This window comes from Myotis yumanensis, unplaced genomic scaffold (assembly GCF_028538775.1).
Source record: "Myotis yumanensis isolate MYYU_CA2020_CCGP unplaced genomic scaffold, mMyoYum1.0.hap1 SCAF_1, whole genome shotgun sequence".
In the NCBI taxonomy this organism is placed as follows: domain Eukaryota; kingdom Metazoa; phylum Chordata; class Mammalia; order Chiroptera; family Vespertilionidae; genus Myotis; species Myotis yumanensis.
The window spans coordinates 122,042,946-122,057,808 of NW_027223752.1; the positions used below are offsets into that span (position 1 = coordinate 122,042,946).

Here is a 14,863-nt window from a genome sequence, read left to right on the forward strand (position 1 = left end):
TGTTATTACCTGTCTTGTTCATAATTGCCATTCTAACAGGTATATGGTAGTATCTCATTTCAGTTTTGATTTGCATTTCCCTAATAGCTAGTGAAGTTGAGCATCTTTTCATATATCTGTTGGCCATTTGTAGGCCATCTCAGAGGTGTCTTCTCAGGTTCTCTGCCCATTTCTTAATTGGATTGTTTGGTGCTGAGTTGCAGGAGTTCTTTCTATATTTTTAATATTAACCCCTTGCCAGAGCTGTTGTTTGCAAATATCATCTCCCATTCAGTTGGTTGTCTTTTTGTTATGTTGGTGGTTTTTTTTGCTATGCAGAACTTTTTAGTTTGATACAGTCCACTAAATTTTTTTTATTTCTTTTGGTAACTTTGCATTTAGGATCAAATTCACTAAATCCTCTCTAGGAACAAGGTCTATAAATTTAGTATGTACCTTTGTTTTTTTCTATGCAATTTATTTAGGTCTTTGTTCCAGTTTGAGTTAATTTTTGTATGTAGGAACAAAGAGTAGTCTAATTTCATTTTTTTTTTACATGTGGCTTTCAAATTTTCCCGGAAACATTTATTAAAGAATCTCTTTTCCTCCATTGTATGTTTTTGGTTCCTTTGTCAAATATTATTTGCCCACATACATGTGGGTTATTCTGGATACTCAATTCTTTCTACTGGTCTGTGTGTCTGTTTTTCTGCCAATACCATGGTGCTTTGATTATTGTTTTATAGTATAATTTGAGGTCAGGGAGTATGATACCTCTGGCTTTGTTCTTTTTACTCAGGATTGCTTTGGCTATTCAGGGTCTTTTGTGGTTCTATTATATCTGTATATTGCTTTGATATTGATATTTTAACTATATTGATTCTTCCAATACATTAACACATAATATCTTTCCATTTTATTGTGTCTTTTCCCATCTCTTTGTTTGTAGTTTTCAGTATATAGGTCCTTTTCACACTTTATTAAGTTTATTCCTAGGTATTAATATTTTTGTTATTGCAATAAAAAATTTTCAGATCTTTTTTTTCTGAAATTTCAGTATATAGGAATGTGGTTGAATTTTGTACATTGATTTTGTATCCTGTAATTTTACTTTATTTGTTTATTATGTCTAACTAGAGGCCTGGTGTACAAATTTGTGCACCAGTGGGGTCCCTTGGCCTGGCCTGCACTCTCTGGCAATCAGGGACCCCTTGGGGGATGTCGGATAGCTGGTTTAGGTCCAATCCCGACAGGAAGGAGTCAGATCCTATGCATTGAGCATCTGTCCCCTGGTGGTCAGTGCACATCATAATGACCAGTTGACTGGTCAGTAGGTCGTTTGGTCACTTAGGCTTTTATATAGATAGTTTTTTTGGTGGAGTCTTTAGGGTTTTCTATATCAATAATCATGTCATCTGCAAAAAGTGACACTTTTTTAATTGCAATTTGGATGTCTTTTATTTCTTTCTCTTGCCTTATTGCTCTGGCTAAGACTTCTAGCACTATGTTGAATAAGGGTGGTGAGAATGGACTTTCTTGTCTTGTTCCTTATTTTAAGGAAAAGCTTTCAGTTTTTCACCACTGAATACAATGTTAACTGAGATTTTGTTATATATGGCTTCTATTATATTGAGGTATTTCTATACCCATTTTATTGTTTTAATCATAAACTCATGCATATTTTATCTTATCAAATTTTGTTTCCTTTATTTTGCTAATGTGGTGTGTTACATTGATATATTTGCATACATTGGACCATCCTTATGTCCTTAGAATGAACTCTACTTGATTGTGATGTATTATCTTTTTAATGTATCATTATATTTGATTTTCTAGTGTATGTTTAGGATTTTTTAATATGCATTCATCAGAGATATTTGTCTGTAGTTTCTTTCTTTCTTTCTTCCTCTTTCTTTCTTTCTTTCTTTCTTTCTTTCTTTCTTTCTTTCTTCTTTCTTTTCTTTCTCTCTTCCTTTTCTTTCTCTCTCTCTTTCTTTCTTTCTTTCTTTCTTTCTTTCTTTCTTTCTTTCTTTCTTTCTTTTCTTTCTCTCTTTCTCTCTTTCTTTCTTTCTTTCTTTCTTTCTTTCTTTCTTTCTTCTTTCTTTCTTTTCTTTCTTTCTATTTCTTTCTTTCTTTCTTTACCATTTTTCTTGCCAGGTTTTGGTATCAGAATTATATTGGCCTTATAAATTCTGTTAGGAAGAATTGCCTCTTGTTGCATTTTTTGGAAGAGTTTCAGAAGGATAGGTATCAACTCTTCTTTTATTGTTTGGTAGAATTCACTTGTGGAGCCAACTAATCCTGCACTTTTACATTTGGGGAGGTTTTTGATGGCTATTTTAATTTACTCACTCTTGATTGGTCTGTTTAGATTTTTTAATTATGATGATTCAGTATAGGAAGACTGTATATTTATAGGGTCTTAACCATTTCTTCTAGCTTATTGAATTTCGTGGTATATAGTCTTTCATAGTACTCTAGTATGATTATTTGTATATCTGTGATGTCTAAGGTAACTTCTCTTTCATTTCTGATTTTGTTTATTTGAACCTTTTCTATTTTATCCGTAGTAAGTCTAGCTAGTGTAGTCTTTGTTATATTAATTTTATAGTCTTTTTGTTCTCTATTTAATTCAATTCAGCTTGAATTTTTTAAAAAATGTTCTTTCTTCTGCTGATTTTGGGTTTCTTTTGTGCGTTTTTTTTCTAGTTCTTTAAAATGTAATGTTAGGTTTTCTTGTGTTTTCTTTTTTTTTTTTTTTTTTTACATAAGATTCTTCTTGTTTTTTGTTGTTGTTTTTCTCTCTCTCTTTTTTTTTTTTTTTAGATAGGCCAGTGATGATGTAAACTTTCCTCATATTCTGCATTCCAGAAGTTTTGATATGTCATAACTTCATTCTCATTTGTTTTTCTATATCTTTTAATCAAAATTTTTAGTAAGATCACCAACAAATTTACAGCATAAATATGGATAATTTGTGACAACAAAAACATAAATGGGGAGAAGGTAAAGATCTGAATTTACAAAAAGATATGGATGTTTGATGCATTGAAAAGAAAAATGACTATTATATATATCAAACATCCTTTTACATAAACCTAATGATAATCACATGTGCACACACACGCGTGCACACACACACACACAAACTGAAACACATACTTAAGAAAAAACAGGAAAAAGGAAAAATTGTGGAGTACATCAAACAAAAACAACAGACAGAAACACAAAAAAAGAAAAGAACAAGTGGAGGCACAGAGCTATCAGGAAAAAAGAAAAAAATGGCTATTGGAAATCCTCACATACCAATAATTACCCTAAATTAAAATAGACTGAATTCACCAACAAAAAAGCATAGTAGTGGATTGGATCAAAAAACAAAACACAGCCATATGATGCCTTCAGGTGTCATATCTAAGCTGCAAAGACAAATATAGACTCAAAGTGAAACCATGGAAAATGATTTTCCAAGCAAATGGCATCACAGAAAAGCAAGTATAGCTAGAATTGTACCTGAAAAAATAGATTTTAAGATGACAAGGTAACATGATTCAAAGATGTACATTTTATAATGATAAAGGGGGCACTCCATCAAGAAGACATATATATGTACCCAGTCAGAGAGCACTGGAATATACAAAGCAACTACCAATAGAACTAATGGGAGAAACAAAAACACAGTCATGGTAGGGATCTAAATATCCCGTTAACAGCTATAGATATAGCATCAAAACAGAAAATCAATAAGGAAATACAGGTCTTGTTTCCTTGAATTAGTATTTTTGTGTGTGTTTTTAATTGAGTTTATTGACGTGGCATTGGTTAATAAAATTATATATGTTTCAGGTGTATAATTATATAATACATAATTTGTATATTTTATTGTTTTTTTTTATCACCCTCAGTTAAGTCTCTTTCCATCACCATTTATTCCCTGTATACCTTTCCCCCTGCCAATCACCGTACTGTTGTTGGTTTTTAATGTTCTTGGAATGGAATTGCTGGGTCCTAAGGCAGTTTTAATTTTTTTGAGGTAATGCCATACTGCTTTCCAGAGTGGTTGCATCAATCTGCATTTCTACCAAAAGTATATGAGAGTTCCCTTTTCTACACATTTTTGTCAACACTTAATGTTTATTGATTTTTTATTACTGATAGCCATTGTGACAGGTGTGAGGTGATATCTCATTGTTGTTTTAATTTGCATTTCTCTGATGATTAGTGATATTGAGCATCTTTTCATATGTCCATTGGCTGTCTGTATGTCCTCTTTGGAGAAGTGTCTTTTCAGGTCCTTCACCCATTTTTTAAAATTTGCATTTTGTTTATTTGTTGCTTTTTTTTGGTGTTTTGTCTTATAAGTTTCATCTAAATATTGGATATCAAACCCTTATCAGATGTCTATCCTCCCAGCCCTTACCCAACCCCTCCTGCCACGGCCCCCGGTCCCCTGTCTGCCTGCAGCCCCACTCCTGCCGCCACTGCTCCCATGTGCTGATGGCACCAGCCCTGCTCGCACCCACTGATGGCGTGGAGCGATTGGGGCCAGCACCAGCAGCCGGTGTGAGCAGGGCTGGCACCGTCAGTGAGTGCAAACAGCTGCTGCTGCCCTGATCGTCCCTCAAGAGCAGGAGGAGATGGAGAAGTCCTCAGAGGTGTTCAGGGCGATTAGCGGGTGGGAGCGGCAGCTCTGATGCTGGCTGAGGGTGCGAGAGGTGGCTGTAGGCTTTAATCACCTTTTATGAACTGCAGGGGGTGGAGAAGCCCTGAAGGGTGATCAGGGTTGTCAGCTGCCACTTGCACCTGCTGACAGTGCCCAGCGATCAAGGCTGGTGCCAGGCACCAGCAGTGGTTGTGAGGGGGGCTGGCACCAGGAGTAGGTGCGAGCGTCAGGTGGGACCAGGACATGTGGGAGCAAATAATTTTCAGTAACCTCCAGAGGCTCGCCCTGATGACAGCAACTGGCCCCTGCCTTGTTCTGGCATCCCTGCTCACCTGCTCCACCATTCTGCTGTGGCTGACCCCAACCCTGTTTTGCATATGCCACCTGGTGGTCAAGTGCACATCATAGCGACCAGTTGTTCGGTTGTTCAGTTGATTGGTTGTTCCACTGTTTGGTCTATTTGCATATTAGCCTTTTATTATATGGGATTTTCAGCAATTTATAGGTAGTGTATTAAAATAATGCCTAATATGGAATATTCATAATTAGGTTATATAGATTATGTGTATGTAGATTACACAATGAGTTAATTTAGAGTTTTACATTGTCATGTACTTTGTTATTCATTCATCAAATGGAATTTTGCATTAAGTACTGGAATTAAAACAATAAACAAATAAGTTCATAGTTCATAAGACAATCATAGCCTAGGTCAGTGGTCGGCAAACTCATTAGTCAACAGAGCCAAATATCAACAGTACAATGATTGAAATTTCTTTTGAGAGACAAATTTTTAAAACTTAAACTATATAGGTAGGTACATTGTTATTAACTTAATTAAGATACTCCTAAGGCTTAGGAAGAGCTACACAGAAGGGGCCAAAGAGCCGCAGTTTGCTGACCACGGGCCTAGGTGAAGGGAGATATTAAGCAATAAATTACATAAAGAATTAATTTTTGAGTAAATGTTAAGGAAAAAATTACAGTATGCAATGAGTTAATATAACAGGATCGTAATCTAGTCTAAGTGTTGCTTCTCAACAATTCCTCACTTCATTAGTAGTAATTAACCCATGAATGGAAGAATATAATTCATGCAAATGTGGCAGCAAATTATAAATTCATTTAACTATGGTTATATAGAATAGAAGACAGGTCTGGAGAACATTTGTTTACCTCTTCAAAATAACATTTGTAGCAGTCCCATGGACCTACTACTTAGGATCAGATTCTATATATTTTTAGTAGTCTGCACTATATTCAATTCATAAAATTTAATTCATAACTCATTTTCATACTCAGAAAATATAAAAACAGACTATGGAGTAAAATATATAATTATTTATCACTTATGTTTTTCTTAATTATATTACACATTCAAACACCCATTAGATCAACCTCAGAATACCTAGACATGGTCAATAATAAAGAAAGTCAATTATCTTTGAAATTATGACCAACTTTCCAATACATACAATCATCACACATATTCTACCTAATAAAAGAGTAATATGCAAATTAGTTGTCACTACATCACTCTGTCACAAAGATGGCCACGCCCATAGCCACAAGATGGTGGCGCCCAGTCCCCTCAGCCCCACCATAGGGACCTGGGCAGGGGCGGAGCTGGTGATGTCAGGGGCCTGGGCAGGGGCAGAGCCGGTGATCGCAGAGGCCTGGGGTCCCCTGCCCAGGCCTGCAGCCTTGGCCAGAGGCTGCAGAGCGGCAGGGGTGGAGCTGGCGATTGGAGGGGCCTGGGCAGGGGTGGAGCTGGTGATCAGAGTGAACTCCGATCAGAGGAAACACCTTTTCTGACCGCTCATTGGCTAAGCACCCTGTATGCCACTGGTAATATTCTTAGTAACTTGGGTAATAAGAATCCAAAAAGGTGATCTAGGGTTTTTCCACCACACTCCTGGCGAAAAAAATGAAGATCCGCTGCTAGAGGGCTAAGAAATGTCATATTCTTCCCTAGCCAGTTTGGTTCAGTGGATAATGCCTCGGCCTGCCGACCTCAGGGTCTAGGTTCAATTCTGACCAAGGGCATGTACCTAGGTTGCAGGCTCCTCCCTGGCCAGGGCCCAGGTCAGGGCTCATGAAGGAGGCAACCAGTCAAAGTGTTCCTCTCACTTTGATGTTTTCCTGTGTCTTTCCCTTTCTCTTCCACATTCTCTAAAAATCAATGGAAACATATCCTCAGGTGAGGATAAAAAATAAATAAAGAAAGAAATGTCATATCCCATGAAAGACACATCTTGAAAATGCCTAAAGAAAGTTGTCATTTTTTCATGGTGAAGAGACTGGAGTCTGTGTTGATGAAAACACCTCAGTGGCTGCAGTGACTGGCAGTGTGGCTACAGCAGCAGGGTGATGGGGTTGGTGCCTTCCCCTGATCAGCCCGGTCGCCTCCCACAAAGGGAGGCCAGACTGTGGCTTAGGCCCGCTCCCCAAGGGGAGCAGGGAACAGGCCTAAGCCGTCAGTAGGACATCCCCTGAGGGCTCCCAGTATGTGAGAGGGGGAAGGCTGGGCTGAGGAACCCCCCTCCCAAGTGCACGAATTTCTTGCACTGGGCCCCTAGTTTTAATATATAGGTCATTGTAAATGTATAATGCCAAGCTGGAATTTTAGAATGTATTTCATTTGAAAAGTTTTTTTATCTTTATTTTTTTATTGTATCTTGTCTTTTTATTTTATTTTTTTTGACTGCTTTATGATTTTTTCTTTAACACTGGCTTCAAAGAATTGACCAATCATCCCTTGAAAGATATATCAAGGTAATGATCTTTTGTCTGTTTGCTTGTTTGTGTTAGAATTTTAGGTTTGATGAGCTTTTAGTATGTGTGTGTTTATAGTTTTAGTCAATGTTCATAATTTCTTTAAATTTTCTGTATGTTTAACCTCTTATCTTTGCAAACTAAAGTTACTTGTATTGTTCTTAAAGAATAATTCACTAATTATTTAGAACAATTTCTTCTCTTAATTTTTGTTTTGGTAATTTTTATTGAGGTATCTTAATGTCCACTAATGTTTTCTTCTGTAGTTTTTAATGACTCAATCCCATAAAGTAAATATTTTATTTCACAAATTATAATTTTTATTTTTTAACATTAGTTTGTCTCCTTACCTCTACTCTTAGAATCATCTTTCCTCTAGCTTTTTAAATACGTGCAATATAGCTCTTAAAATATTTATTGTTTTTCTCTGTTAATTTTTGCAGTTGTTATAGATGAGTCAGGTTGACTGATAAAATTTTAATCTCTTCAGGTGTATTTCTTTGCATGCTCGATATCACACATTTTGCATTTTATCTCTTGAATATTAGACATCTTTATATTCCTATAATTTTCTTAAGCTTTGCTTTAGGACAAGTTTCTTGAAACTAATTTGATCCTTTTACATTTGTTTTTAATATGTATTTGATAGGAGCAGAAAAGCATTTACTTTAAGGATGATTTTTTCCAACTATGTAGGTAAAATATTTCTGATTATTTCACCCAGTGAACTGTATAAAGATACTTTTTAGTCTTGCTGGTTAGAACAAACATTCTTCTTGGCCCTAGATGGTGTCCAGGTCTGTTTCCTCAAGTATTGTTCTTTTTCCCCAGTTTCAGGTATTTTCCTTACTTATATGCAATGATCAGTTGGACTCTCTACAGATCTTCAGAGTGCTCTTTCTCTCTATAGGTCTATCTTTTCCAGTATTCTGTACTGCAAACTCTAGCTTCCTTCGTCTTCCATATGTTCAACTGCATCTCCTCAAATAAAGAAGCACATAAGAGTCTAAATGGGTCCCCCTTTTTATGATTTCACTTAGAATCTCTCTCAAATCAATGTGTTATGAATATTATAGGACTCACCTCATTTGTTTTCTGTCTGAAGAATTACTGTTCTTTGTTGCTTTGTGCCACAGGTTTTCAAAACTTTTAAAAAAAATATATATTGTTTGTATATTTAGACTTTTCAAGAAGAAAGGTAAATGTGATATCTGTTACTCTATCTTGCCTCAATGAAAAATATCTGCATTCATTTGATATTATATTTTGCAGAAAGATAATTAGAATGAAAATATAAACCAAAGAACTTGTATGCATATATGCATAATCCATGGTCACAGGCAATAGGGTGGTGAAGGCCTGGGGTGGGTACTGGGGCAGGCTAGAAGGGGTTAGTGGAGGAGAAAAGGGGACACATGTAATTATTTCAACAATAAAGATAAATAAGATAAAATAAAGAAGAATAAAAGCTGAAAAAATGTTTTCGCAGGTCAAAAATAAAAGAAAATATAATTGAAATAATATTAGCAATGGAGTTAATGATGTATGATGACACTCAAGTAAAGCATTTTACTTCAAATTATATATTAATTCTTTCCTTCACCTTATATCTTTAAGAGAACTGGTATGTGTCATATTATTAATGCACATTTAAATCTTAAAATCTAATTGTATATAGTGCATTTTTCAAATATTACATTGTGTATAAAGCCAATCTGACTTCTCTTATATAAATGTGGTGGTATAAATTAGGCTAATCATACTCTTATTGAGTGTTTGTACTTTGGTATTATTTTTTAGTATATTTTTATTGATTTCAGATGGAGGAAGGGAAAGGAAGAGAGAAACAGAAGCATCAATGATGAGAGAGAATCACTGATCAGTTGCCTCCTGCACACCCCCACGTGGATAGAGCCTACAACCAGGGCATGTGTCCTGACCAGGAATCTAACCGTGATCTCCTGATTTCTAGGTCAGTACTCAACCACTGAGACAAACCAACTATGCTATCCTTTAGTATCATTAATTCCAGTGAAGAGCATCCTTTTTTAGAGTTGGATGGTTATAAAAATGCATGATTTTTAATTGCCTATAACATTTTTACCAAAGTCCATGATTTGATAGTAGAAAATAAAATAAATGAAATATATATAAAGATCTCCTTTGAAATAATTATCATATATGAAAATTTAGCAAGCTTATAGCAAATTATCTTGCCAATAGACTAATGCAGGAAAATTACTGGCTTGACTCTCAATATGAAATTCAGACAATTTTTAATGATAAATCACTAGCAGTGGAATTGTGTGATGTAATATGTTACAATGCATTCTTGATGTTTAAAAATCATTTGTAATTACTGCCATTCAATTGGTCTTACACAGTGCTAAGTAGTATGCAATCTACATAATAAACATTCAGCAAATATTTATGTCATGAACAAATAAAATTTTAAATCTCATTTTATAATTGAATGTCAAAAACTCATCATGTTAGCTTCTCCATCCATGTGATTTTTTTTTCTCCTGCCATCTATCTTTCATGTACAAAGCAGAGATAACTGATTCTTCACTCTTAACATGAGTTGAAATTTCCCTTTCTTCAAAAGTCTGTTTTGGATACTAGCTCTGATTGAAATTAAGAAACAATATATTTAATGAAACTCATTAGAGTTACTTTTCAAGAATATACCTCTTACATGTGTCAGCCACAGGAAGAAGGTTATGGGCAGTAGCCCTCTCATCACATTTTTCCCACATCCCATTTTCATTCAGCTTGCCAATATAATGTTCTCTGTCTTTCTGAATAAAAAAAAAAAATCTCAGACTTTGTGTCTTCCTGTGGCTATGACCATTTGGGTCAGTGTTTCTGTAATCTCCTAACCCTACTTTGTTTCATGATCATTTCAGTTTTGTATACAAGTTGGACCAGTTCTGGGGATAGAGTTTTCATTGCCAACGTCAGCTCCCCAAAAAGAGCATTCCTAGTAAATCAATCTGGTCTCTGTCTCTGAGGATGAATCAGTTGAAAAATGTTGACATTACATTTTTGTTTGATGACCTACTTTTCAAACAGAACTCAAGTAATTAAGTTTATAAATCCAAATAGTTTGAGTGTGCATAAAAATCTAAGGTAGAATTTTCCGCTTTCATTTGCAAGTAATGTTTTCAGCCTATAACTTATTCAGTTAAATTTGGGGTGCAGATTTCTCGCGGTCGGAGCTGGGGTAGGCGCTCCAGGCACCAGGGACGGACAAGAGCTGGGTCGGCGGCGAGTAGCCTACAGCATTTGCTCGTGGTCGCGATGAGTTTGCCCCTCAATCCCAAACCTTTCCTCAATAGATTAACAGGAAAGCCAGTAATGGTGAAACTTAAGTGGGGAATGGAGTGCAAAGGCTACCTGGTATCTGTAGATGGCTATATGAACATGCAGCTTGCAAACACAGAAGAATACATAGATGGAGCCTTGTCTGGACACCTGGGTGAAGTTTTAATAAGGTGTAATAATGTCCTTTATATCAAGAGTGTTGAAGAAGAGGAAGATGGAGAAATGAGAGAATAGCATCTTTTGTGGGAAATTTCTTTTTATATATATTTCTAGAAAAAAAATTGTTTTTTCAAAAAAAATTGGGGTGCAAGTTGTCAAAAATTTTAAAAACAAGCTATATTTATATTTGTCAAATAAATAATGTTTATTAGTATTGATCTTAATAGTCTATGTGACTCTTCATATTGTAGATTCAGTATCACAACTGTTTTTACTGAGAAAGTATTTTAAGTGCATTATGTCCCAATTAATTTATATTGTTTATTTAAAAAGCCCTAGATCAGCGGTTCTCAACCTGTGGGTCGCGACCCCTTTGGGGGTCGAATGACCCTTTCACAGGGGTCACCTAAGACCATCGGAAAACACATATATAATTACATATTGTTTTTGTGATTAATCACTATACTTTAATTATGTTCAATTTGTAACAATGAAATTGGGGTCACCACAACATGAGGAACTGTATTAAAGGGTCGCGGCATTAGGAAGGTTGAGAACCACTGCCCTAGATAGAAAAATCAAATTTAGCATATAGGTACTTTTATAACTTATGGTATAAAAAATTTTATTTTAATAAAGAATTTTTAAAATTATATCACAGGAAGAATTCAGAGTATATCATCTTATAATCTTTTGAAAACATTTTTTGCTCAAATCTGATGCCATACTGGATAAATATTTTCACTTATCCCCAAATTAGGTTTAATTGTTACTTATTTGAAGGGCAAGAATAATAATGGGAACCTTTTAAATTTTATTTTTAATAATATCAGTTGTCTTTATTTTGTGCTATTAAGAATAGGAATTTTCATTTTTAGCAGACAACCCTTCCCCCCCTTCCTTCCTTCCTTCCTTCCTTCCTTCCTTCCTTCCTTCCTTCCTTCCTTCCATCCTTCCTTCCTTTTGCAATTGGCAAGAAGATATCTAACTCCGATATCATTCAATTACAGATATATTTGGCAGGGAAATCACTTCAGATACTGTAATTGTATCAGCTAAGAACTGACTGGGGTCCCCGCTCACTCAATATATTTTTTTAGACAAATTAGCTTTGATACAGATTCACATTTTGTTACATGGGTTTCTCTATACAGTTTTTATTCAAAAGTTTATTTGTTCTATCCAGCATGCAAACCATGTGAAACAGTTTAATCTAAGTGTGAATCTGTCACATTTGAAAGTTTGACAATTTCAGAAGTGAAGCAGATGCTTTCAAAGGAAAATTTCACATAGTTTTGCTGCACTCCCCCTCGACCACTTATAATTGCATTGTGCTCAAAGGCATGCATACATTTGTTAAGTACATAAGAAAAATAAGCTTCTTTGTGGTTTTATATTTATTATCTTAAGTGAAAACTTTATATAATTTACAACACATATTTCTATACAAATTGATATGCATAATATAAAATATATTCATTTTAAAATGTTCATCTCTAAGGAATTGTTATTAATCTTGAACTAGTGTGGTTAAATGTACCATACAGTCTGATTAAGGTATTTAGTATGAGGACAGGTTTGAAACTTTTTCAATATATTCTACACCGTATATTTTTTCCTCTTAATTTCTGTTTACAGTTTTATTCTTTTTTATTGTCTCAGGGCTCTTGTTACTGAATACATAGTTTTTGTTTTTTATTTTGCTCTTGCTTTTTTTTTTGGCTTAAGCATTTATCAAAACATATTGAGTCATTTTAAATCACATACACTCCTTTCTATTTCTGTCTAATGGCTGCCCCACACTGCTACATGTAACAAATATTAATATACTAGAGGCCCGGTGCATGAAATTCATGCACGGGGGAGGGAGGGTGTCTCCTCAGCCCAGCCTGTACCTTCTCCAATCCGGCACCGTTCAGGGGATATCTGACTGCCGGTTTAGGCCTGATTCTGAGGATCAGTCAGACATCCCTCTCACAATCTGGGACCGCTGGCTCCTAACTGCTCACCTACCTGCCTGCCTGATCACCCCCTAACCACCTCTGCCTGCCGACCTGGTCACCCCTAACTGCCTCTCCCCGCCAGCATGGTTGCCACCAACTGCGCCCCCTGCCGGCCTGGTCACCCCTCACTGCCGCCCCCTGCCAGCTTGTTCGCCCCACTCAGTCTGTTAGGTCATCCATTCAGTTATTTTGGATATGACGGCCCCTGGCTCTTTATATATATAGATATTGATGTAATCTCAGAAAGAATGGGAGAGGGGGAGAGGAAGAGAGAGAGACATCAACAATAAGAGATAATCATTGGTAGGCTGCCTCGCCCCACACTGGGGATCTAGCCCATAACCTGGGCATATGCCCTGACCAAGAATCAAACTGTAAAATTCTGGTTCATAGGTCAATGCTCAACCATTAAGCCATGCTGGCTGGACCAAATGTTAACTCTTTGATGTGTATCCTTGCATAGTGAACTCTATGGTAATGGCTACATAAAAATGCATTCAAATACACACACATTTGGTTATATACACATATATTTTTGTTTTTTAAAATGGATCTGTATTATTTACACTTTTCTGTATCTTACTTTATTATTTTAATAACATAAAAATCGAAGTCAGTTTGTTATATACATCAACATCATATTTTTTAAAGTCAGTATAGTGTTCTGTGTTTGGAATCAGTATTTTATGGTTTATTTAACCCTTCACTTATTGATTAGATTCCTTTTGTTTCTAAAATTTATCTCTACAGACAATGCTTTCATAAACATCTTTTTGTGTGGGTACTTTTATTGTAGGGAAGCATAGAAAACTTGGTTGGAAAGTTTGTAAGGAGGAAATTTCAAAAAGGGAAGTTAGCTGAAGGCAGCCCACCCCTATTTCTCGAAATTCCAATGTAGGGGAGTTGGCTAACGGCGGTGCCCCTAATTGTTCCTTGACCTTTCCAAACAAGCCTGTGCACGTGTGGACCCTCGGGTGTTTACTGGAACACTTATGCTTAATCTTTGGGTGTCCTTGCTTAAAGGACATTGCAGACACATGTGTCCTTCCAAGATCAGTTACCCTACTGATTGTATCTAAAAGATAAACTTTATCCAAAATTGCTGTTACAGTAAAAGCCTGAAGAGGCCGGTAAATAAGGCTGTCTGGTTCCTTTAGCCAGGCAGTCCTTTATCCCCCTCTTTCACAGCAATCCTGTGGCAGTCAGAGTGATAATTTATCCATTGCTCAGGGTCTGCTGGTAAGCCCCAGCATGTTGTGCCAATGAAATGGACTCCCAGGAGTAGATTTTGAGAAAAAGATATGGGAATTTTAATAACTATTTGATTATTACTTTCCAAAAAGCTTATCAATCATTAGCACATAAAGATTATTTAATATAAACCTATCACATGTCCACCAGTAATAATAAGTATACACTGAGTGGCCAGATTATTATGACCACATGACGTTTATAGGCAAATTAGCTATAATTTTGTGCTGAAGTTGCTAGAGGGCCAGATCATTATAAACGTCTGAATAGCACAACATACCTAAGTATCGTTGCCGATCAGGTTCATCCTATCATGTTGATGGCGTATCCCCATGGAGATGGCTTCTTCCAACAACACAATGGGCCATGCCACGGTGCTCGTATTGTGTAGGAGTGGTTTCAAGAACATGAGGGAGACTTTACCTTGCTTAGGTGGCCCCCACAATCACCAGATCTCAATCCAATTGAGCATTTGTGGGACTAAGTTAAAAGAGCCATCAGGCAGCTGGTTCCACAACCATCAAATCTCACAGAACTGGACAGTGCTATTCATCAGGCATGGTGTCAGATTCCTCGCATCACTTTTCAACATCTTGTGGAGTCAATGCCAAGAAGAATTGCCACAGTATTGAAGGTAAAAGGTGGCCCAACGAAGTACTGATGGGGTGGTCATAATAATCTGGCCGATCAAAATAATCTGGCCACT

The 14,863-nt window shown here is 36.2% G+C and overlaps 1 pseudogene; it reads left to right on the forward strand.

Annotated features, from left to right (window-relative positions):
• Positions 1-10,720: 10,720 nt before the first annotated feature.
• On the forward strand, positions 10,721-11,006 carry LOC139005513 (small nuclear ribonucleoprotein F pseudogene; annotated as a pseudogene).
• Positions 11,007-14,863: the final 3,857 nt, after the last annotated feature.